The sequence below is a fragment of the Atractosteus spatula genome, chromosome 4 (genome assembly GCF_055471065.1).
Source record: "Atractosteus spatula isolate fAtrSpa1 chromosome 4, fAtrSpa1.hap1, whole genome shotgun sequence".
Classification (NCBI taxonomy): domain Eukaryota; kingdom Metazoa; phylum Chordata; class Actinopteri; order Semionotiformes; family Lepisosteidae; genus Atractosteus; species Atractosteus spatula.
In genome coordinates this window covers 19,726,373-19,750,674 of record NC_142709.1, presented here as the reverse complement: position 1 = coordinate 19,750,674, position 24,302 = coordinate 19,726,373, and positions in this window count along the sequence as shown.

Sequence of the window (24,302 nt, the reverse complement as noted above, 5' to 3'; positions counted from 1 at the left end):
TTTAATAATATCCCTATTTTAGTTATTACATATCACTCCTCTATTGTAACAGTATTGTCACATAAGATATTATAGATTTTATTGAATATTAACTGATCAATAGTGTGTGCACATTACATTGTTTTCTTGTAAATATATCCACATTAATTGTCCTGCCATTGTTACCTTCCTTGTTGTCAGCCAGGAAACCTTGAGACATATGGTCACAGCATTGATCAGTGTTCAACTGAACAGTGCTGTGTGCACATTACATTATGTGCAATTTCTGAAAGCAAAGGTCTGCCTTAATGGCCTTAGTAACTTATTACCAACATCAAATTTTGGCACATGAGGGGAGAAGTATGATTAAAAAATAATTATAATTTCATAATTTATATGCACTTTTAGTGTAAAAATTCCAACATTTCCAGTTATCAAATAAAGACACACAGCCACACATGCTTCCAGAGGAGGGGTAATTTGTAAGGAGTTTAAAAAACAGACAAAAAACAAACATTGACCTTTAAAAGTAATGCTGATATTGCAGTAGGTTTTCAGTCTATAAGTTATCACTTTCAGGCAAAACATTTTGGTAACCTTTGCACTTTGGAAAATGTCTATAAAACATGAAATACATGGAGTAGCTACAAAAGTGATACTGCCAAGTATAATCTATCATGTTTAATGTATGGGGTGTTATTAAGTTGTTATGCCAAAGGCGATACCCAAAAAATAAAGACCAAAAAAAGCTGAGAAGATACATGGCCTAAAATCCCGCAAGTAAATACTGGTAGTGTGGTTTGTTTACAGCTTTTTATAAATTTCAGATACAAAATAAATGCAGACTTTTAACCAAAATTATAACATTTGATTTAATTTGCATCAATATTAGCAATTAGTATATAATTTAATCAAAACTCTGTAAATACAAATGTTAAACATTTATTGTAAAAGTTCAGGTGGAAAAGACCACCGAAACCAAAATTATTCTGCAGCTAGGATCACACATTCTCCCTTCTCTTAATGACATACTGTTCTTTTAAATTTTCTCCATTCATTGGAAGTTTCATTTCACACCTCTCTACACCCATTCTGACTTCACACCTCTTGATTGGCCTCTCTTTCTGTCCCCTGTTACCGCCTCTCACTCCTCCTCCCTCCCAACCTTTGTTCTCCCGCTACTTTACCTTTGCCTACTGCCTTGTCTCTCTCACACCTGAAGAATGCTCCACGGCCGAAACGTTGTGTTTTCTTTCTTCTTTTTTTCAGCATGGAATAAATCTATTACTTGTTCATTTATTGTAAAATGTGAGCAAAAGTATCATGATAAGTTTTCAGTATGACAAGTGACACAATGACACAATGAAGACATTACAAAATAAAAAAAGGGTATGACTTCCTGGAGCATTAACACAGTCCTGGCAGTGTTGACATATAAACTCCAATCAGCCTCTAAATAGACTGCTGTGGGACCACTTCTTCCATGTAGTTGTAGCCAATTGATGAAAGCAGTTGGCCAATTGCAATTCTCTCCTTTTGAGACATTTTTAGTAGTTTGCTACCACACTGTTCAGATGTTCTCCGGATGAAAGAAAAATACAGCCACAACAAGTCCTCAAAATTGTTTCTAGGTGTTACAGTATGTCACTTTGATCATTGCAATACTGTCTATGCACCTTTCGTTGAGTGGATTAATTTACAGTAATGAACCCACTGTTGTTTTAAGGACCTCATTAATGATATAACACTAATTTGTAAGATTATTCTTAATCTGAATATCTTAATCAACAGTGTCCTTGTGTTGTTTTCACTCCTATAGTCACACTTCCACTAACCCACAGGGTGGCTTGAGCAACTCAACCATCACCATGAAATCTCCACACACATCTTTAGATTTGCAAATTGCCAATTTTACTTTAGATCTGCCAATGGCAAAATAGCAATCATTGGTGAATAAAACACAAACCTTGAGTAACTAGGGCAATGACTGTTGGACTGTTTTCCTAATACTGTTGTGATTTGCTGGCTCGCTTCACTGTTTGCCTCTCTGATTTACTACTTTGTTAAGTAATGGTGTTTCACTGGTCTAGATTGGCTGTAACCCAGAGCATCTTGCTTGGGCTAGTGATTGACAGTGTCAGCTGCCTATTGGCAGTGGTCAGCATTAGTTCTGGATCAACTGCAGCATTTTTTAATAAACATATTGTGCAATCTGTTTTTGGTGAACTCGTATTATTTCTCACCATTATTGTGCCTACGACTCCTCACATCCTTTGTTATTAAAACGATCTGTGTTTAATCTATCTACTGTACTTTGCCTTAGTTTGGGAATTCTGCACAGATATCCTTATTAGCACATAAGCACTGGTTGCTGTTTAGTCTATAATAATAGTTTGCATTGTAATATTAGTGCTATTTTGTTCTGCTTATGTGCAGAAGTTTCTGTTTGGTTTCTTTTTTAAGAAATGATCACTTCAAACATCATGTTGTAATTGGTTAACTTCTCGTTTCATTAAATTATTAGACAGAAGTCGCTAAATTCGATGCTGTTATCTTAGGCAACAGCAAAGCCAATACAGCTAGATTGTACAAGCACAATTCTTACAGTTCTCCAAGTGTGTCCAAACAATAATGTTTTCCTACAGAACAGCAAATTATGTGCTCAACAATATATATGTTAATATACCAACAACTGCCAGAAAATATTGTTTTCCCGCATTGCCTGAATACTTGTAAACAATGTTGGATTGGAATTAGTTAAGTATAATGTAAAGCTAAACCATTTCTGCAAATTACTTATCAAAAGCAGGGGTACATAAGTCCAGGGCTTTGGTTTTCTTTCCACCAGAGCACTTAATTACCCAATTGAACTAATTATTTTCTTAAATGAGCAAGTTGAAGATTGTTTGTTCTTAAGAAGCAGGATTAAAGAGACCATCAAACCCACTGGACTGCAGCCCTTGAGGACTTGGATTTGGGCAATCCTGATCTAAAGGTTAAAGTACACTGTAATACCAAGGCTGTGATAGGACTTTTATTGTGTTTGAAGAGAAGCCATTGTGCACCCCAGATGTAAAATACAGGTGATTTCAAACGATTTTTGTCCACAGTCTTCCTGGGTAATTTACCCAACATAAGTACCTTCTGCAACAATATTGTGATTTTTTCCCCTTCTAAATATCATAAAGCCACTTCAAATTCATTATGAATATAAAAATGTTTACTTAATTATGGTCAATATGACTGTTATGTCCCCGTGTGTGTCTGTACTGTATGTTTTTTTTCCATTTCCTGTATTCAGATACCCTCCCCCCCCATTGGTCCAGCATTACACCATTGCTGCAGTTGTGACATCATCATCAATCAACTCCCGGCCAATCAGAACCCAAGATCTACAGTTTAAATACCTGTAGAAGTTTCAACTCCTTTAGCTTTTCGACTTCGGTCAGCTTTTTGCTCAACTTCGGTTTACTACGGCTAGTGTTCGTATTTGCTTGCTAGTGTTAGTGTTTGTTCGTTGTTAGCTTCAGCTTTGTTTATTTGTTTTGATTACCTGTGTTTTGTTATTACCTTGTCCGCCCTTGTTACTTTCCTTTTTACCTTGCTTTTGCTCATTTGTTACCCCATTCCTTGATTGTGTGTTTTCTTCAGTATTACCCATTTTCCCATAATCGTGCAATTTGTTTACTCATGTTGTGTTATTGTTAACTGTAAACATGTTGTACACCAGGGGAAAAGGTATAGGTAAGGTTGTTGGGTTACATTGTGCACACGTAGGTTTGTTTTCTGTTTAGACAGTAGGTTAGGGGTGTGCTTCTCGTGTATTTTGGTTCTGGTTAGTTCAGTGTAGGGAAGTTAGGGTGCATGAAGATGCCGAAGACCCTTTTGATTTTTGTTTGTTTGGGTTAGTTAGATTAGACCTCACTGTCCGTTTTGTTATTTTCTCTCCTTTGGCACCGCTCAATTTCTTTTTCCCTGTATGTTATTGTGTCCTGTATACGTACCAGTCACTTATTCACTTTAAAATAAATCACTTTCGCACCAAACTTTTGTTGTCATGCTTCCTAGGTCCCTCACCAGAAACCCACCTGCATCCAAATCCATCCTTAATGTTAGTACACCCCTTTACCCCTAGACAACTGAGGTCGTAACAATGGCTATGATTAAATACACTTTCATTTTATTCTCCACTGAAATATCATTTTTTACTTTGATGCTCTCCTTTGGATATAGATTGTATGGGATATTCTAGTATTCCTTTCACATTTTATACATTACTATATTACAAGAAATATATCTACAGAGGAAATCTTTTGGTTTTCTAAATTTAATTTGGTATGTCCACCATCAGAAAAAAATAATCTGTAGAGACAGCATTTTAGTCCATCACTTGTATCAAGAAAAACATTGTGAAATAGAGGTAATAATTCTTGTATCCCTTCTTTCATTTCCTTCACTCGTTTTAACTAAATAACATAATTTAGGAATGCCTTTCTGTAATTTAATCTAGTAATGCTTCCCTTAAAAGATTGCTATTTTTGTTTGTCCATTTCTAATACACTTCTGTACATTCTTGAATTTTACAAGTACTCCCTTTCTCTGTATTCACTTTAAGACAGGGAGTGGTAGGGGTAAACATAGCATGACATGGTGATATCTAAGGCAAATTTACATACTCACTACTGATTGTGAAACTAGCAATTTGATAATATACTTGTTAGAACTGGAGATATGCAAATCCATCAACGGAAAATTGTATAGTCACCAAGGCCATTCTTAAGAGGTCAAAGGAAGGCACTATTTCAAAATACAATAGAATAGATTTAAATGTAAATAATATTGCATTTTGAACCCGCAGACTTACAGTACCAAACCTTTATTCACAAAACTATTTAAACAAGAATGGCTGTGCTATGCTGATTAGGTGTAACACTGCAAAATACAGTCTTTGAAAATAGAAATGATAATTTCTGTTTTACAGAATGCCCTTCACTAAGGCACTTGATGTTACAGCATTTTGTCTTAAGAACTTATTCAGTACAGACAAGGAATCATGAATCCTCGACCAATAATATGTGCATGTTATTTCCATATTTCAGTATAACATTTCCATTTACCTAATGGTGAATTTTACTAATGCTGTAGCCCATCAAAGCTAAGATCTTAGGACCATATTAGCTTCCTGTCCATGTACCCTATAAGTAATAGGCTGGAATAGCATCTGAAATTGACAAGTGCTTAGCCCAGAGCACAGATTGAAAATAATTCATGGGGCTCCTGAGTTAATTTCCAATACCTCTTTTGTCAAAGAAGACTGATAGGTAGCAACCAGCATCTTCAAACTGTATCTGTAAATTTTCTCTTTTGCCTGGTATTACTCTTTTTTTCCTAGTGAAATTTCCCTTTCTCAATTACCATAACACCCATAGAGCTGGCTAAAACACACATCACTCATTCAGATTACACACCCCTAGAGCTAAATGAAAGACCTTCAGATGTCATTGTGAGCAGTTTTGTCCATGTGGCTCTGTTTAAAGTGATGCTTCTTTAGGGACCACGGGGTGAAATATGAAGATATCTGGGAGTGTAAATCTGTGCTCTTCGACAGATGGTGGAGCATCAGAGCATCCTCAGACATGCATTTCATTTTTATTCAGGGACACATACATTTCAAGCCAGTCTTAAAAACAGTTGCTTTTATTTAAGTACTTGCAATTTTTTTCAACCACAGGATCAATATCGATAACTGCAAGCTGTGAAGAAGCATGGCAAGTTTGTCCCCTCACAGAGAAAGAAAAACAGGTTTTGCGAGAAGAAACACAAATTCACTGTGCATCAGGCTACAACATGCTGTGCTGAATGCTCCCACAGAAGGAATTATTATTATAGGCATATAGTCCAAATCTGACAGAATCCAAACCTATGAAGAGGTTGCCACTTGCTTTTTTCTATGTTTTCTGTTAAATGTCTATAAATGCAGTGCTGTAAAAATGACTTTTTACATTTGGTGAAATTAAATATCACTGGGTACACATAAACCACAAAAATGTGGAAGTGAAATAATCTATAACAGCAGGAATAGTTGCGCAAGATCTTAGCAGCCTGTTCCAGGTTGATTGATTGTTTGCATGTATCATGTATGTATTTAGAGTATGTGAATTCCTGAAACATTTCCATCTCACACAAATTTCCATCTAGAAAATATGGAATATACAGAACAACAGGCAAGGGTATATCATATCTAAACATTTCAATCACAGCCCCTTCAATCACAAATTCCCCTATTATCACCACTGTTCATTACAAACCTACGGGGCTTTTATTATTATCTACTGTACAATACAACTCCTCACTTCCAAAGGCTTCTAGAGATTTACTTGCAGTGATAATCAACATTTTCTAAAGAAAGGGGATCAAATATTTGGCTTGTTTGAAAACTATGGTTTTCTAATTAAAAGACTTCTTACAGTTGAATCTAGAGTTTAGTCTATAGATACACATACTGCTGGGGTTAACAACAATGAGAATTTTATTATTTATTATTTAATTGACACATCACCAACAGAGAAGTACAGGAAATAGTGCTGATGAAAGTATACAGCAATACTCATCTAGGACAACTAATATAACACAACTGATTTCTTAGTAGTGGGGCAAGGGACCAGAGCCTAAAGGAAAATCTGATCCACAGTGACCAGTGAGTCTTTCTATGCAATAGACCAAAATATGCTCTAAATTATGTCTAATCTCATAGTTTTCTATATTACTGTACGTGTACACAATACACTCAACTGTATGCTAGAGTAAACAAAATTCAAAGTAAACTTTATTGCCAAACCAACACTTTGGGTTGCTTGGAATGTTTTGCAATGTGTTCCAAATAACAGTAGATAATTATCTGATTATTTGTGGAGCATATACAAATCATTCAATCCTGCTGTTTGTCTGTGGAGTGAGTCACTGTCATGGAACAAATACTTCCTGCACACAAAAGGAGTGGGGACTGATCTTCAAACTGGAGTCTTTGAAATCGCTTGGAACGAACATTCCATTTTGACGTCATGTCAGCATCATCAACAGAAGTTTAAACTTTACTGCACTGTGATTACATGTCTCTCTAACAAGCTGAAAAACGACTTTTGTCTGAAATGCCCCGAAGCAATTTTTTAACCATTTTAAACCTTTAAACCATACGACATCAAAACATTCTTCCATTTATTTTAACTAATATGACAGACATACTTGTCTATACATCATTTTTTTATTTTTAATTTAATTTAGATCAACTTCATAACTTTATCATGGTAAACTTAGTTAATATGCGAATGGAAGAAAATGTTTGTTTTTTTTAGGTGGGACCTAAAGACCTAAATTCACTCATTTTTAATTAAATCTCCAAACCAAACACAAATCTTGTTTTTGGACAGGACACTTGTATGACACATTTTATCATCAGTTTATAGTGCTCTCCACAAGATCAAAAATGCTAATTAATGTAATACACAGATAAAGGATTAAAAACTCCTTACTTTGGACCTAAATAAAATACAATATTTTTCATTGTGTTTTTCTCATATGGTTTCCATACTTATTATCCCATAGCTATTATCCACTTATTTGTGAGGCACATAATGATTGTGATATGGTCTTTCTGCATAGACCGTTTTCTTCCTAAGAGAGGAGAGCAAGCACTTTTTGACAGAATACTCTTATGATACTCTCATACTTTAAACACTAAATTGTATACATTAGTACGTTAAATATATAACAATTTACCTGCAATACCTGCATACCTTCCTTTAAACCATTAAATGATATTCTGACCACTGAAGTAAAAAGCATTTACACTACCTACTAGTTTATTGAATAGCAAAAAAAAAATATTGGCTTACTCAAAAGAATCAATTTCCCATTGAAATTCCTCTTTCAATAGACTGGCAAGTCAGACTGGTAACAAGATGGTCTCTTGCATTTAATACAAAATAATTGGCTCTAAAGAAGAAATGCAGCCCATTAATATAGAGGTCTTCATTTCAGCATCTAGATTTCTGTATAAAACAGACGTGTAAAGAAATAAAAGCCCACAAGACTGGAATGCAAATGGCCTCAAATTCTGACTCAGAATTGAATGTCATCCTTTTGCAATCTAATACAAAGTACAATGAATTGTTTTCTAAGTTATTAATGTATTAGAAATTAGTAGCTTTTTTTATTAGTGTAAATAAAATAAAATATTAAATTGCACAATAGTCAATGTTATACAATTCATACATCCTATAAATTTGTTGGTTGAATTACTATTAAAAATGCATTCATTACATCTAAAATCATACATGAGTAAATCATAAGGCTGTTATTAATCTAAGTCAATGCACTTACTTTCAGCATTAAAGGAATATTTTTTATGTTGCTTGTGTTTAAGAGTGTTAAATACATAATACAAAGTACACTGTTTGTTTCTAATTATAAATGTAGACGTACCGAAACAGCCATTAGGGTGTATGCAGACATAAGTCTAGCATTTCACAGTGATCACACATTTTCCTGTATGCAGGAGGGTGTGGAGATACATCTTTTTTAATAAATTGGTCATTTGAGTTGCATAAGATATGTGAAATATGTTGTATAAAGCACTTAAATATCAACTCAGATATAGATGCAGTAAACTATTTAAACAGCTGGGAAGAGCTACTTTAATATAATTTAAAATGCAGAAATATCTAAATTCTATAAAACCATGATTAGAAATTATTTGGGAAAATGAAACAAAAATTATCAACACAGTCTTGTCTTTGTTGCAGTTGATCTCCAATACAAAGAGTGTGTTTTTTAGAAAATCATTAGCTTATGTGATGCCTAGTATTGACAGTAGAGACCCTAACATGCCACTTCATTAATCAAGAGTGTCTCACTAAAACTCTAGAGTGTCCTGTTCTAGTTTCAGAGGAGAAAAGCTTTACAAAAGGGACAGAGGTTCTCTTGCTGAAAATGTATGACATGAGATTTGACATGTACAGGCACAGGCATGAACATGTTTTGAAGCTTTGAGGAGCTGAAGCTCTGAAAACAAACATTGTATAACAGCACCAATCAAGGTACAGTACTACATTAAATACTGTATGTAATTACCTGTATTGTCCTGCGAGAGCAGACATGGTCTACACTTTGTTACACTATAGTAGGTGACAAAACTAGTCAGAAAAAGAACTGGACAGAATACAGTATCTGTGTAGCTACTGTAGGTAAGAAAACACACACAGTAGAATCAGATTATTTCTGCAATATACAATAACTTCCTAGTCCAAGTCATAGTAACAGTGAAGCAATCTATTATATTGCTTATAATATATACACAAAAATGAAAAGCAGTGTTGAATGAGAGTAGGATTTTTCCCCAGAAAAATATGCTCTCCATTTCTATGTTTAACTCATTTAAAATGACTAAAGCCTAGATGCCTCTATGTTTACCTATTTGTTTGTAATGTTCATGCATCACTTCTTCCAAAGTGCTAAAAATGAAAGCACAAAAAATGCTTGGTGGTTTAGGCATACAGAATAGAGGGAGATGCATGCTCATTCTTATAACCTACCCAATTTACTGATATTATCCAATGTGGGGACCCACTCATCAGCAAGTGAAACTATTGCAACATAGGAATCCAACTTTCCCTTGTAGGCCTGCTAAAGGGAAGAACAAGAACCTAATGTCCTTCTTTATCCATATAGTAGGCAGTGCTGCCTCAGTGTGCAGTCCTATCATCACATACTTTCTTTAATGATACAGTATACTGTATGTCAAATGGACTATAAAAGTATAAATATAACATTACAGATCGAGCATAACTATTCATACTTCTATACAAAGTCTTAAATATCTTAAACACAAATATTTATTGAAAAGCAAAAATATGTATAATGACCATTAATAAATTACGTAAAGCCTCCACTAGAGTTTTCAATATTTACAGTAACCTTTTTATTAATACAGCTTACAGTAACCTTTTTATTAATACAGCTTTGTCTGGGGGAAAATAACAAAGTTTGTCATTTTGCAGTCTGTAATTCATACTGGTCAGAATCTTCACATTAATAGCACATGTTCCCCTCTATACAGGCATAAAGCATATAAGTCATACAAGTTACAGATTTAGAAGGAATGATTAATTTATATTAAAATAACATATATATCAGTGGAAGACTGCCATATAATTGTGTTTCTGCAAAAAAATGAACAACACTGTAAAAAGAGAACAATGTGGGTGAGAAGAGAATAATGTAAATGAAGTCTCATGCATTAAAAAGTACATGAGAAAGAAACTGGTGAAAATGAAATGTTGTGACAATTGTCATAAATTTGTTAAACACAGAAATGGTGGCTGATTAAAAACTAAATTGTATGTCTATGTACTGATGCATCATTGGAGAGGAAATTTAACATTTGTACTCTCAATTTTTTAATAAAATGCACTCTATGGCTATAAAGATTTTTAGTATATGTAAAAAATGTATCACATCATAGCCAACCCTAAACCGTAAATGTCCAAACTAAAAGATTAATTCATGATTTTTTAATATACAACCAGAAATACTCCAATAAGATTAAATATGTTCACACTTCAATTTTCTCATATACAATTAAAAAATAATAAATCTAAATGATGACAAAATATCTTATGCTTATAGACTCACAACATTTTCTTGGCAAAATTGGTGGCTTCAGTACTGTGATTAATGATGCTAAAATCAAATCATTAGAGGAACTTTGGATTTACTTTTGACCATATGTTGTCATTTGAAACATGGTAGTAACATTAGAAGGATATATTTCTTCCACTTACCTAACATTTCTAGATTAAACCCATTATCCACTTATGTGATGCTGAAATAGTGATACATGAATTATATCTTTATTTTGTCAGGATTACAGGAATACAGTAACACCTTACTGGGATTTCATCTGAGGTGCTAAATAGGTGTCAGTATGTCCTGAATTCTTCTGTAATGTACTAAATAACTTTAAAACTAAAAGTACTCTGCAAAAACTCTTGTCCTTGTAAATTGTCACCTTGTGAAATTGTCACCTACTTGTGAAGAGTAGACATTTAGGTTTTTCTACTAATTTTTAAAGAAGTGAATGCTCATTCTCCAGATTTTTTTATGTACACTGTCTTAGTATAGTCCAGCTCCTAAATCCGAGATGTGCTGATTTAATCTGTATTGTGCCGAACACCAGGCTCCACACAATGGGCAATAGAGCTTTCCCATGTATAGCCCCACATCCAATGCCATGCCCAGTTCCCATGAGATATTTTGAGACTGTTTACATTTTCAAGCTTGCTTTAAGACCTACAGTACCTTGAAAAAGCTATCAGACTCTTGCAAAGTTTTTACATGTTGCTGTTTTGAAGATTGCTGTCATCACATTTTGATGTAGAACTTAATATTTGTTATATACACAGCCTACTGCACATACGAAAACAAAACAAAAAAGTTAATATGTAATTCTTATAACTTAAAATTGAAAAGTTAAGCATTCAAACCCTTTTCTGTTGCAAACCTTTAATATCAGTTTAGGTGCACTGAATTCCCTTAACAAGCCACACAATTAGTTGAGTTTCCTCTGTGTACAATAATAGTGATTTCAGCACAGTTACACCTGTCTCTGTACACTCCTTCGGTTCTCAAATCCCACATAGGGTTTGCAACAGAGCATCTACTGTAAGTAATAGTGCAGATATGTTGCAAAGATTTTAAGGTTACATTTGGCACAATACAGTGCATTACTCAGTCAGCACCATCTTTACTATCAAGCATGATTTTTGCAGCATTATGTTAAATTTCTCCCTCTCATCGGCAGGGAAAGCTGAAAAGACTGATGGGAGAATGTACTGGCAAACCATAGAGGAAAACCTACCTGGTTCATCTCTATAACTGGGATAAAAATTCACCTTTCAGACAGACAATGATTTGAAACACAAGGCCAAAGCTACAATGGAGTTGTAACTGGTTTAAGAATAAGAAAGTCAACGTCCTTCGGTGGTCCAGTTGAAGTCCTGACTATTCTCCTGTTGAGAATCTGTGGAAAGACTTGAAAACTGTTGTCTGTAAGTGATCCCTGAGCAACTTGAGACAGCTTGAACAAATTTGCCAAGAAGAACGTGCAAAATAACACCAAGCTGGTGTGCAAATTTTGATATTTACCTAAAAAAAAAAGATGCATCAAAAAGCAAATACTGAGTCTAAACCAATTTTGGGTTTCAGTTTTGTTGAAATTTCCTTTAACGTATCATAGCTGTTTTTAATTTAAACATTCAGTCTGAACATTCAGGTTTTTGAATAAAATATTAAGTTTAAAAACAAGGTGTAGGCATCATTTTTCTCAAATTGGAACACCAAAGGGTTCCAGTTTTCTCCCACAGTCCAAACACATATCGATAGGTTCATTGGCTTCTGGGAAAACATGAATGCCTGATGTGAATGTGTGCATGTCTTTGTCTGTCTGTGTATGCCCTGTGATAGACTGGCGTCCCGTCAAGGGTGTATCCCACTTTGCGCCCATTACTTGCCAGTATAGGCTCTAGTTCCCCTCTAATACTGAATTGGATAAAGTGTTTAGAAAATAGATGGATGGATAAAACACCATCGAATAGGTTCACATTCTTTTGCAAGGCACTATATATTGTCACTATAATGTTATTGAAAACAATCTTGAAAAATGCTCTCAAAATTCTATAATTATAATTTCAATTAAAAATGACTTTAGAAATGTACAGAAATATCTCTCTGCCTAAACTTTTAATATTACTTCTTTTTATTTCTGACATTATGTCTCTTTAATAGATAATACAGGATTTGAAATTTAGAACTAAGCAGCAATTTTATTTCAAAATGGCCTTTCTGACCTCTCCTTGGAAATTGAAATACTGCTGGCAGATATTTCTGAGAATGATTGGTCATGATCATGAATACTCACTGCATGGTTATTATAACTTAAAATAACAACCCCATATTTTTTTAAAAAACAAAATACCACACTTACCTTTTAATCATTTGCGATATATATCTGCACCGACATTAGTTGTATTAATTATTCATGTTTTTTGTAGATCTGTACAAATGAAACATAATAAATTTAGATTAAATACAGATTATTTTCTGTGAAGATCACTGCTTGCATGGTTTATATGAATTTATTGACTGTGGAAAGAGCAAAGAAGAAAGGAATCATGTACAGTATGTTCTTAGGGGTTTGTGACAAAAAGCAAAAAATAAACAAGATTACTTCTTTACTCAATTTGCTGAACAGAAAACAAGGTCAAATTCTAATTTTATCCTTGGATTTAGTCCTTGGAAATGAACCAGATATTATGAACAAGACTGCATTTTAGAAACCAGCTAAGATCCTGTGAGCATAATATCATCAGATTTCAATTGCTCATCATGGCATGTTCAATGGATTATTAGAAAAAATATCTAAAAAATAAGACATAATAAAACATGAGTGAAAACCAAACATTCAAAAGCCATTTTATGTCCTGGTTGCATAATCTGGCCTTTCTATATTCTACATATAGTGGAGTATAGTGTATAGTATACTGTACTGTATAGTGGAGTGCTGTACTTCAGTGTTGAATAATGCCCGTCTCCACCTGTAAATTCTTGTGATTTTTTGGAATGAAACTCAGTACATAAAATGCAATTAAGTGGGTCATTATTGTAATAATTTGTCTTCATTGCTTGCTTCTTTCTACAGATGCAGCCATTCAAAGTGCGCGTTACAGACACGTACCGCAGGTGGCGTCGCTCAGTGCGACGCAAGATGACGCGTGGCACCGCAGTACGTGATTGGTTGACCAACAGGGGCACTCGTGGTCCGTTGGTCTGTCGTAGAAAGACTTACAGTACAGTAAACGTCTTTGCTGTGCCCGTTGTAGATATTGAATTTTACCACTGAAGGGAAATCTTAGTAGCTGAGCATAAAAAGAATAGGAGCATACTGTAACGCGTGTGAAGGCCATAAACGATATTAATTTTGGAACATAAACATATAGTATATAGCTGGTCTTGGTACTTTAAAGAAAAAAATACACACCAGTATTCCATTTCTCCCTAACGATTTTAAGCATCGAAGTATTTAACTAGCATGTGAAATAGCGTGTGAAAAAGTGGTAGTTTTAAGCTTTTCTGCTAATATAATATGGAATCGCGTATCTAAAGAATTTAATAACGGTATTCGTGTGCTGCGACGGGGCTGTGTAGGGCTGTTTCACCTGCCTGTTCATGCGAGCTGTCTTGTAGCCGACTGGTCTAGGTGCGTGACTACCAGCTGGTAGGTTGTGTGTTCGAATCCAGCTGGTGCTAGACTGTTCTTTTAACAAACATTTCTTCGAAAAAATAGAATAGCGATATTATGGACAATCAATTGACTTTTATATTTCAAAATATCGCAACTTATCGATATTTGCGATATTTTGAACATATCTTCCCTTCTGACAGTGGTTCCTGCTTCTATTATGTGTGTGTGTGCAACAGAGTAAATTTTTATAGAGAAATGGAGGCTGGACAGTATGCGTTACAATATAAACATTTATATTGATTTAAATCGTGTTCTGATTTAAATCGCAAACGCGTGTTTAATTATATGTGTTTTTTAATCATAATCAGGCTAATGCAACATAAATTGATACAGTATCTTTGTCTTCTAAGTATCTTAATAAACTTTCAGCATAGCTTTCTACCCGTCAAGATTTATATTTCTTGGGATTTTGGGATCAAATGTGGAAGGATTAGATTATAATCGTTTTTATTTGTCAAATACGTGATTGTATTTCTGAATGTTATGTGACACCTACAGTAGTTCACTGCTTTAAATACATCGAATTAAGAAAGTTATGTGTAGCACTTTAGAACTTTTTTCTGAACCAGGGAAAATCTGATCATGTTTCTCTATAACAATAATAAAAAACTTTATTTTACATATCGCCTTTAAAAGTGGCATCTCAAAGCAATACAGTAGATCGAAAAACAGTTAAAAGGGACCAAATTAAATACCAGACAATCGCAAACGCGTTTTCAATAAAATTATTTTATTCATTCAGCAGTTTGTGAGAGGGACATCCAGCAGGGAGAGACACACACACCGGTTTTCATTGACAAAATTGTTTTTTTTCAATTCCTCTTGTCTAACAGGAATGTTTTGTTTGTGGACAGACTGTTAGACAAGAGGAAAAGACCGCCTCCTCCTACAAAGCATTAATCGTGTATCTAAGGAAAATTGCAGTATACCTTTGTTCATGCACATCATTATACAGTACAGTATCTCAATTTGTATTTCGATAAAAAAAAATCGTTTGCCCAGCCACTACTGTTGTTATTGTTTTTATCCTGTAAAGCGTTTCCTTTTTCTGCGTTTTCCATTTCCTTTTTCTGATCACTCGCTTTCTGGATACACATCTCACCTGTCCCGTTCTTTGTTTTCCTGGTTTGCTGATTATTACTTTTTTTTAATTGCATTTTCGGCGCGGACAGCACATACAAGGGTTAATGAACTGCGCCAAGAAATTTAAAATAGTATTCTTTAGGTGTGAGGGTAGGAGTGGACCGCAGCAGGCATAATCAGCAAACCAGGAAAACAAAGAACAGGACAGGTGAGATGTGTATCCAGAAAGCGAGTGATCAGAAAAAGGAAATGGAAAACGCAGAAAAAGGAAACGCTTTACAGGATAAAAACAATAACAACAGTAGTGGCTGGGCAAACGATTTTTTTTTATCGAAATACAAATTGAGATACTGTACTGTATAATGATGTGCATGAACAAAGGTATACTGCAATTTTCCTTAGATACGCGATTAATGCTTCGTAGGAGGAGGCGGTCTTTTCCTCTTGTCTAACAGTCTGACCACAAACAAAACATTCCTGTTAGACAAGAGGAATTGAAAAAAAACAATTTTGTCAATGAAAACCGGTGTGTGTGTCTCTCCCTGCTGGATGTCCCTCTCACAAACTGCTGAATGAATAAAATAATTTTATTGAAAACGCGTTTGCGATTGTCTGGTATTTAATTTGGTCCCTTTTAACTGTTTTTCGATCTACTGTATTGCTTTGAGATGCCACTTTTAAAGGCGATATGTAAAATAAAGATTTTTATTATTGTTATAGAGAAACATGATCAGATTTTCCCTGGTTCAGAAAAAGTTCTAAAGTGCTACACATAACTTTCTTAATTCGATGTATTTAAAGCAGTGAACTACTGTAGGTGTCACATAACATTCAGAAATACAATCACGTATTTGACAAATAAAAACGATTATAATCTAATCCTTCCACATTTGATCCCAAAATCCCAAGAAATATAAATCTTGACGGGTAGAAAGCTATGCTGAAAGTTTATTAAGATACTTAGAAGACAAAGATACTGTATCAATTTATGTTGCATTAGCCTGATTATGATTAAAAAACACATATAATTAAACACGCGTTTGCGATTTAAATCAGAACACGATTTAAATCAATATAAATGTTTATATTGTAACGCATACTGTCCAGCCTCCATTTCTCTATAAAAATTTACTCTGTTGCACACACACACACAATAGAAGCAGGCACCGCTGTCAGAAGGGAAGATATGTTCAAAATATCGCAAATATCGATCATGTTGCGATATTTTGAAATATAAAAGTCAATTGATTGTCCATAATATCGCTATTCTATTTTTTCGAAGAAATGTTTGTTAAAAGAACAGTCTAGCACCAGCTGGATTCGAACACACAACCTACCAGCTGGTAGTCACGCACCTAGACCAGTCGGCTACAAGACAGCCCGCATGAACAGGCAGGCGAAACAGCCCTACACAGCCCCGTCGCAGCACACGAATACTGTTATTAAATTCTTTAGATACGCGATTCCATATTATATTAGCAGAAAAGCTTAAAACTACCACTTTTTCACATGCTAGTTAAATACTTCGATGCTTAAAATCGTTAGGGAGAAATGGAATACTGGTGTGTATTTTTCCTTTAAAGTGCCGATTCCTGGAATCTGACTGGCTGACACCCCTCTGAAGTGGTTCCATAAAATCTGGTATACGGAAAAGAAAGCGTTGATAAATACAAGTGTCTTTTAATACACTCTTTGCTGTGCTCTTGAGGATCCTTGTGATATTTTAAGCTCTAGTTGAATGATAGGTGTCGCATTTTAAATCATTTTCGTAGTTAGAAATTATGAAATGCCCTGTTAAAAGCAAGGAAGTTTTTATGCCCGTTGAAGTAAAACAAAATGCCTGACAAAGTATGGCTTGGACAGATTCCAAGTGCTTGTACAAATGTGCTAAAGAAATTATACTTTGAGTATACAGCTTGTCCAAAGTCATCCATTATTAATACTATTAGTAATATCTTCAGTAAAGGCTTTGATGCATAAATATTTCTGATAAAGGTAGGTTGTGTACTTTTGTCCAACTGAGCAATCTTGCTTTCATAAAATATACCAACATTTTAATGACTGATGATTAACATGCTGTAATACACAGTTCAAAATTAAAGGCTCAAATGCTGTACATGAGAGGTTAAGCTCCCCCTGGCGGTTTTACAAGGTGACGCCGGATATTTAACCACGTGACACCACGTTAACTGCGTCATGCCGCGTGATACTGCGACACGCCCACCGGGGTATGCCGCGAAATACCTCACTCATTTTGAATGGCTGCATCTGTATATGACACCATTAGGACATTTCTGTCTATTGGGACGATTAAGACTGAATATATTAGTGACAGGATGGGAACATAAATCTGAACCAGTAAACTGGGTAGAGGGGTGTTTTTTTTAATTCTGAGAAACCCTGTAATGAAATACGAATATTATTAAAGTATATGAGTATTTTTCAGAGACATTTTAATGGTGAAACATTTTTTTATGAGTGAAAGATGTTAAATATCAGCAAAAACTGCAAAGACATCTCGTTGAATAAAATAAAAAAAAAGAAAAGTAACATTCCTTAAATTAAAATATATTAAATGTAAATATTAAATATATTTATAATATATGTATAAGTCCTTCTACAGTGGAGCCATTAGGTAAATATAATGGTTTTTACATGCGTAAATAATAAAAAAAAAATAATTCCTGCTAATCTGTAGGGACAGAGGAGTAGTGGAACCCTGGAAGGTTTCCAGTTCACATTAAAGTCTTTACTCAAGTTTTGATGTTGCAGTCAGCTCCCTGAAAAAATACCAGCTAATGTGATGAGATCCACGCCCCTGTATTAGTTTCTGCTTCTAAGATATTCTAATTGTTTGTTTCAAATTGAGAGGATTCTTTAACAGATGGGAACGGCATAGAACCGATAGAAATTAAGCCAAAGGAATTAATCTTCCAAGAAGGTCTTAAAAACATGGTTAGTGTGAGTTGAACAATGAAGATGTGTAACAAGACAATTTAGGTAATTTAATATTTTTTTGCCTAATATGTTTTTCCTGTGTACTCACAACACCATTTGGTCCATACTGAACCGTAAAAACGATTAAAATACTTTCCTATTGACAATGCCAATTAAATCAAATTTTAACTTAACTGTTTTTTTTGTCTCACTGCATAGTATGGTAAAGTACCGTTGTTTTGATTCACAGTAATTTAGTAGATTCAGTTCACTACTCATCCAGTTCACTCCAGCAGTGTGAACATGTCAGAATGTGAGATATTCTTTTAGTGCTTGTTCTTTGTCAGTAGAGGTTCCTCATGAACTCTCAACTCTCCTTTATGATGCGCTTACTGTATGTAATGCAGTATGATTCTTTATTCCTGCTCTGCTTTAAATCTGCTGCTTCCTCACCCGCTTTTTGAGTATTCTGCTACAGAAACAGACTTTGCTATTTGTATTGTCTTGAGCATCATTTCATGGAGTCTGTTCTTTTCATTTGAAAGATTTTGTACTTATTTTCTTGAAGCTTTTCTCCTACTTTAATCCCCAAGACATTCACTCCTTAGTGTGATCAATTCCTTTTTTTTGTTCTTATATTCTGCTTCAGTTATTGAACCTAATCCTTTTAGTACAACACCTTCATGTGTATCTTAATGCACATGCTTGTAGTTTTTGAACAAATTTATTGTCTGTCTGAAAGGATCACTCAGCACTATTTTCATTAACAAAAATTGCTTCTGTCTAAAAACAACTTTCAACCCAGTGTTTTCTTTAGATTCTATTCCCAATCAAATGCACCTCTAGTACTAGTTCTTGCTTTACTGATATTTTTATTTGGATCCTTAAAATACTGTAGGTACATTCTCAGGTAATAGCTCCACTTAACCCTCAACAAACAAATGTAGGGGTTTGACTCTCCAACTATACTAACAGAGATGAATAATTAATGATCTGTTTTATTTCTTTGGTTTCTTGATTCTGAAGTGGCTCAATGGACTAACCGTGTCAATATTTCTGAAGATCTTGAAAACTTGGGTCAGCAATATAATTGCTTTGCATTGATTCCTGCACTATGTTTTTGAAACTGGTATTCAGAATTGTACACAATATTCGAAATGACTGGTGGCTTGATTGCAAGGTGGTTAGTGCTGCTACCTTATAATCATTCCTGGGTTTCTGGGTTGTTTCACCACGTGGATTTTGCATTTTCTCCCTGTGTTTATGTGGGGTTTTATAATGTGATCAGGATTCTTCCTTACACCTTCTAAAAGCATGTTGAGCAGGTTAACTGATGCCTCTGCATTTCCCCCTGAAGTGGATCGGCATCCTGGCTTCCATAACAGGCCCTGTTTTATCATGAACTTCAGCAGAAATAAGCAGCTTTCTGATAATGAACAATAGATAAGTTATACATTAGATCTTATTGGTGCATTCTTTGATTTCACTTCTACACATTTTTCTATATGTGCTAGTGTTCTGTTTGCTTTTTTATTGAAAATAATGTGTGTACATATACAGTACACTTAAGGATTTTCATAGGAAGCTTTTTGTGCTCAGTTCATCTCCGTTTCTGCTTCCTGCATTTGCCCAATCCTTTGCTACTTCTGAGAGTCTATTGATCCTCTTATTTTGGTATATTGTAATCTTTGAACTTCACTAGTTTATGAAGTGTATCCATATCTATTATTATTATTATTATTATTATTATTATTATAAATTATAATTTAGGAAGAATGATCATTCTATACATTCCCTTACTCTACTAATTATGATACTCAATCTAAACATTCACTCTTTATATTTTGTTTTATGTTTTATGCCCATTAATCCATTAACGGATATCCTCATTTCAAACGTACTATTTGTATTACATTAACTTTTATAAGAATTCCAAGCTGTATGTACTGTCATATCCATTACTGCTGCTGTTTTTAAAAAAATTCTAAGAAGTTAAGCAAGGCCTGTCTTTTCAAAATCCATATTGAAATCTGGAATCATAATGCCAAAGAGATTATCTTTTAGTTTAATTTTAAAAATTGTTTCCATAGGCTTGCATGTAAGAAAAGTAAGACTTATTGGTCTATAATTGTTTGATTTGGTTGTACCATTATTTTTTTTATGGGTGTTTAATAAGTCATTTTTCAGTCAATGGGTGTTACCCCTGTCTTGAGTGACTGTTGGAAGAGTTTAGTTAATGGCCTGTAAAAACATTTTTTGTTTCTGTAAGTACAACTGGTAGAACACCAAGGACTAGAGCTTTATTCTCACTTTCTTATTCCAGTTCAAACCAATTTCCAAGGTTCTACAATCAGTGATGAGTTCTGTCAGTTCTCATCTAAGACCAGAGCTTGCTTTTTTACCACAGGGGAAACTGACAGCACATCCATCTTGACTTGCTTGAGTGCATCTGTTGTAAGTAGAGCTCCATAACAACTTGGGTGTCATGCACACTGTGGAGGCTCTAAATCAGCTTGGCCGAATTCAGAGAGAAAAGTAAAACTATAAAGGCAGGAATTTGAAAGATCTTATATTTAATAAGTAAACTGAAATAGCCCAGCAGACATTTTTCTTTAGTCTCTAGGGTGGGCTACATAGCAATTTTTCAAGTTAAATGAAGGATTTGGGTTAGTGGAAAACCCTTGAGATGCAATCTGGCATTTTAAATGCAATAGATATCCATTTATATGAATGAGAGAAAAATACAACTCACAATATTGACAGCTGATAGTTGTGAATAAATGTGCACTCTTTAAATTTAAGTTGGTACAGTTTTGGAAAAGCTTACAAGACCAATACTGGGAAATTGATACTATTTATGGAATTCTATGTCAGCAACATCTCAATTATCTAAATGTAGACACTAAAAACAAAAGACTACTACATATAAAATATGGCTAGCACATTATTGAAGTGTCATTAACTATATGCATGCTAACATTCTAATAATTGAAAGTGAAAGACTATTGTATATATAAATTGGTTAACCAATTATTGAAGTTTGTCTATGTGTGTTATCATTCCAGTACGTTTTAGAATAACCTACTTTAAAAAAAAACACACAGATATTATTGACTTTCTTGTTTCTCCAGACAAATAATGCACGAATTGGATTGTCTCATAAATATGTTTGCTGGAAGCAATGATACAACAGATGTCATTGAATGTAAAGTAGGCTACATTGGCTTGTTGACTGAAAAGGACATTTAGGAATTTCCAGTACCATGCACAAGAAGAGTACAATTATGCAAACAGTTTAATATTTATATCTGAAAACAGAAGTGGGGAAAAGGTTATTATGTTTATTAAGGAAGGTCGTGGACAATGGAATAAAGCTAGGTTTTCACACTGGGTTATAAAGTACTTTAATGGTTAGGCATGGCCAGCTTGGAGGTACTTTGTGGAAATGCTTAGTTTTTCATTTTGTAACAGTCTTTGTTTTGCAATGCTGGTAAAAAATCAGCTTTGGCTAGTGCTAACATCAGTGACTGGGTGGATCTGAATGAGATTTATGGGCTCTTTCTTTCTCTTCAGAGTCGTACACATTCAGCAATAACCAGGATTTAAACAATTTAGCAAGGAACACCTACAATAACAGTTGCATCACTGATACGGTGGTGTTGTATTTTGTGCTTACGATAGAAAACAATAGATCACCCTGTCAGAATAAAATGAATAACTTCAGATCAAACCTTTAAAATACATATTCATGACTGCACAAATAAATGATGAATGGGAAGCTTTTTTAAATTCTATTAGTATTAAACACTTTCTTCATGAACAATGTGAACAATTCCAACATCGAATTCAGTCATTTTTTTGCTTTACACTTGATTCTAAATTTTGGTGTGGTACCTCAATTTTTGATGAGGCAAGAAAATGCTTTAATGAGTCTATCAACATTTAGTTACTATTAATTACAGAGTTAGTAAGAACAATGGGAGTAAATAGCAATACTGTAGTAAAAAAAAACAGCATAAGACATTAACCAATACCAATACTTAAAATGTAACATGGTTTAACCTGGTTGCAGTGGTCTAGTTGTTCTTTAGCTGTGTTAATAAAAACACTTGACTGCAATAACTGCCCTAGTAATTTAAGGGGATTTCTGAAGGACACTAAACAACTGAAGTCCAGAAAAGAAATGCAAAACCAAATATTTAATTCGTTACATTTATCCTATGGATGACATTTTCAAAATTATCACCATTTAAAATTTGCAAAGGTTTGGCTCCATCTTCCGCTTAAAGATTGTGAATTTGGTTACCCATTCCTTTTCCTTCCTTTTGAAGTAATGTATTATTCACTGGAGCCTTCACACAGTCCTAACAGCTTCATTTAGTATGAAAAGGACGAAATAGGATCTTCTGTTTTAAGCAGCATAAACATTGTACAGTATTCTACTCTTGGACCATCAGTACAAGCTGGTTATTAAAATTTCAACTCTTTTTGAGACACATCCTCTATTCTATCAGCCAGTCCATAGCATTACCCATGATTACCCCACTGACCTAATGAAGTAGTTACTGGGATGCTCTGATTTTAGAGTCCTTAAGGTTCTGGTACGTAAGAGGCCTGCAGCAGGTGGGAAATACTTGTGTTCCATTGCACATGCAGCAAAGAATAATTCTTTCCTTACTTATTCACATATAAACAGAAGATTCATATCTCTGAGTTCAGTTTTTCATTAACGATTATTAAAATAAATGTGATGTTTGTTAATGCAACACTAATAATAATCAGAATGAGAATACATAACATAGCATATCTTGGTGGTATTTGTATTACTTTTAGACTTACAAGTTTATAGTTGTGTGGGTACATTTTGTTAAGCCGTAAGCACAAACCATCAGCAGAGTGATTGTCTCACAGTAATCCTTATGTTTCCACGGAGATCCTTATCTTGCATATTAAGATTAAATCACATTAACACTGATAATATTACTATTACTAATAAGACCAATATCTTGTAAAATATAAATAAAATGGGATAAGATATGAGGTCCAACTTGAATGTAACTGCAGTTTACCAGTCCCCAATAAATGTTTGAATACATACATTTATTCTGTTCTATTTATTTAAGATCATCTGAGATAAATCATGGAGACTGTTTTTTGCATGTGATTCAAGGTCATTGCTAGCTTAACCTGAGGCTATTCTGCACCTGCTATATAGTCCCAGAGTGTTGTTTCCTTGTTTTTAAGCACTAGTAGCAGCAGTAATTGATCAGGTTGAAAATGTGGGTTGTTGGGCCATTGTTTCTTTTTTTGGACTTGTGGTGGTTGGGACTATGAGAATATTGTTCAGAAAAGCACATGCTTATATTTTGGTTAGAGTGTACTTAATCTACTTAATATGTCCAAAAGGTGTCTGCATAAGAACACATATCAAATGTCAGTGTGACTACAACAGATATTGTATTTCTTTTTTCTAGGCAATTGTCCAAATTGTTCTTTAACAATAAAACTGTTTGTTCTGCTATTCTAAATAAGTACCTTGTTTTTTAAATTGTGTATTTCAAAGACACAGACAGCTTGTAGGTTGCAGACTTTTTAACCCAATAAATTGGACACATTTCTAAGTTGAACTAATTGTGTGACCAATGATGTTTTACTTTGCTAAATCCTTGCTCTCTTCTCCTGAGCATGAAGTTAATTACAGTCAGGAACCACAATATTATTTACTGTGGAAATCCACACAGTAGCATGTTCTTTGTCCACATCCTTTCTTTGTTTTATGGCTCCATACTGTCCCCTACATTGTCGAAAAGAGGATCACATCAATACCCATATTGCTTCTCTAATAAAGATTGTAACAACATTTGTAGAATTTTCTGGAGCATTGTAATACGGTTATATTATGGATAATTTAGACTGTATTAGCAAGGCTTTTACAACATTACTGTAA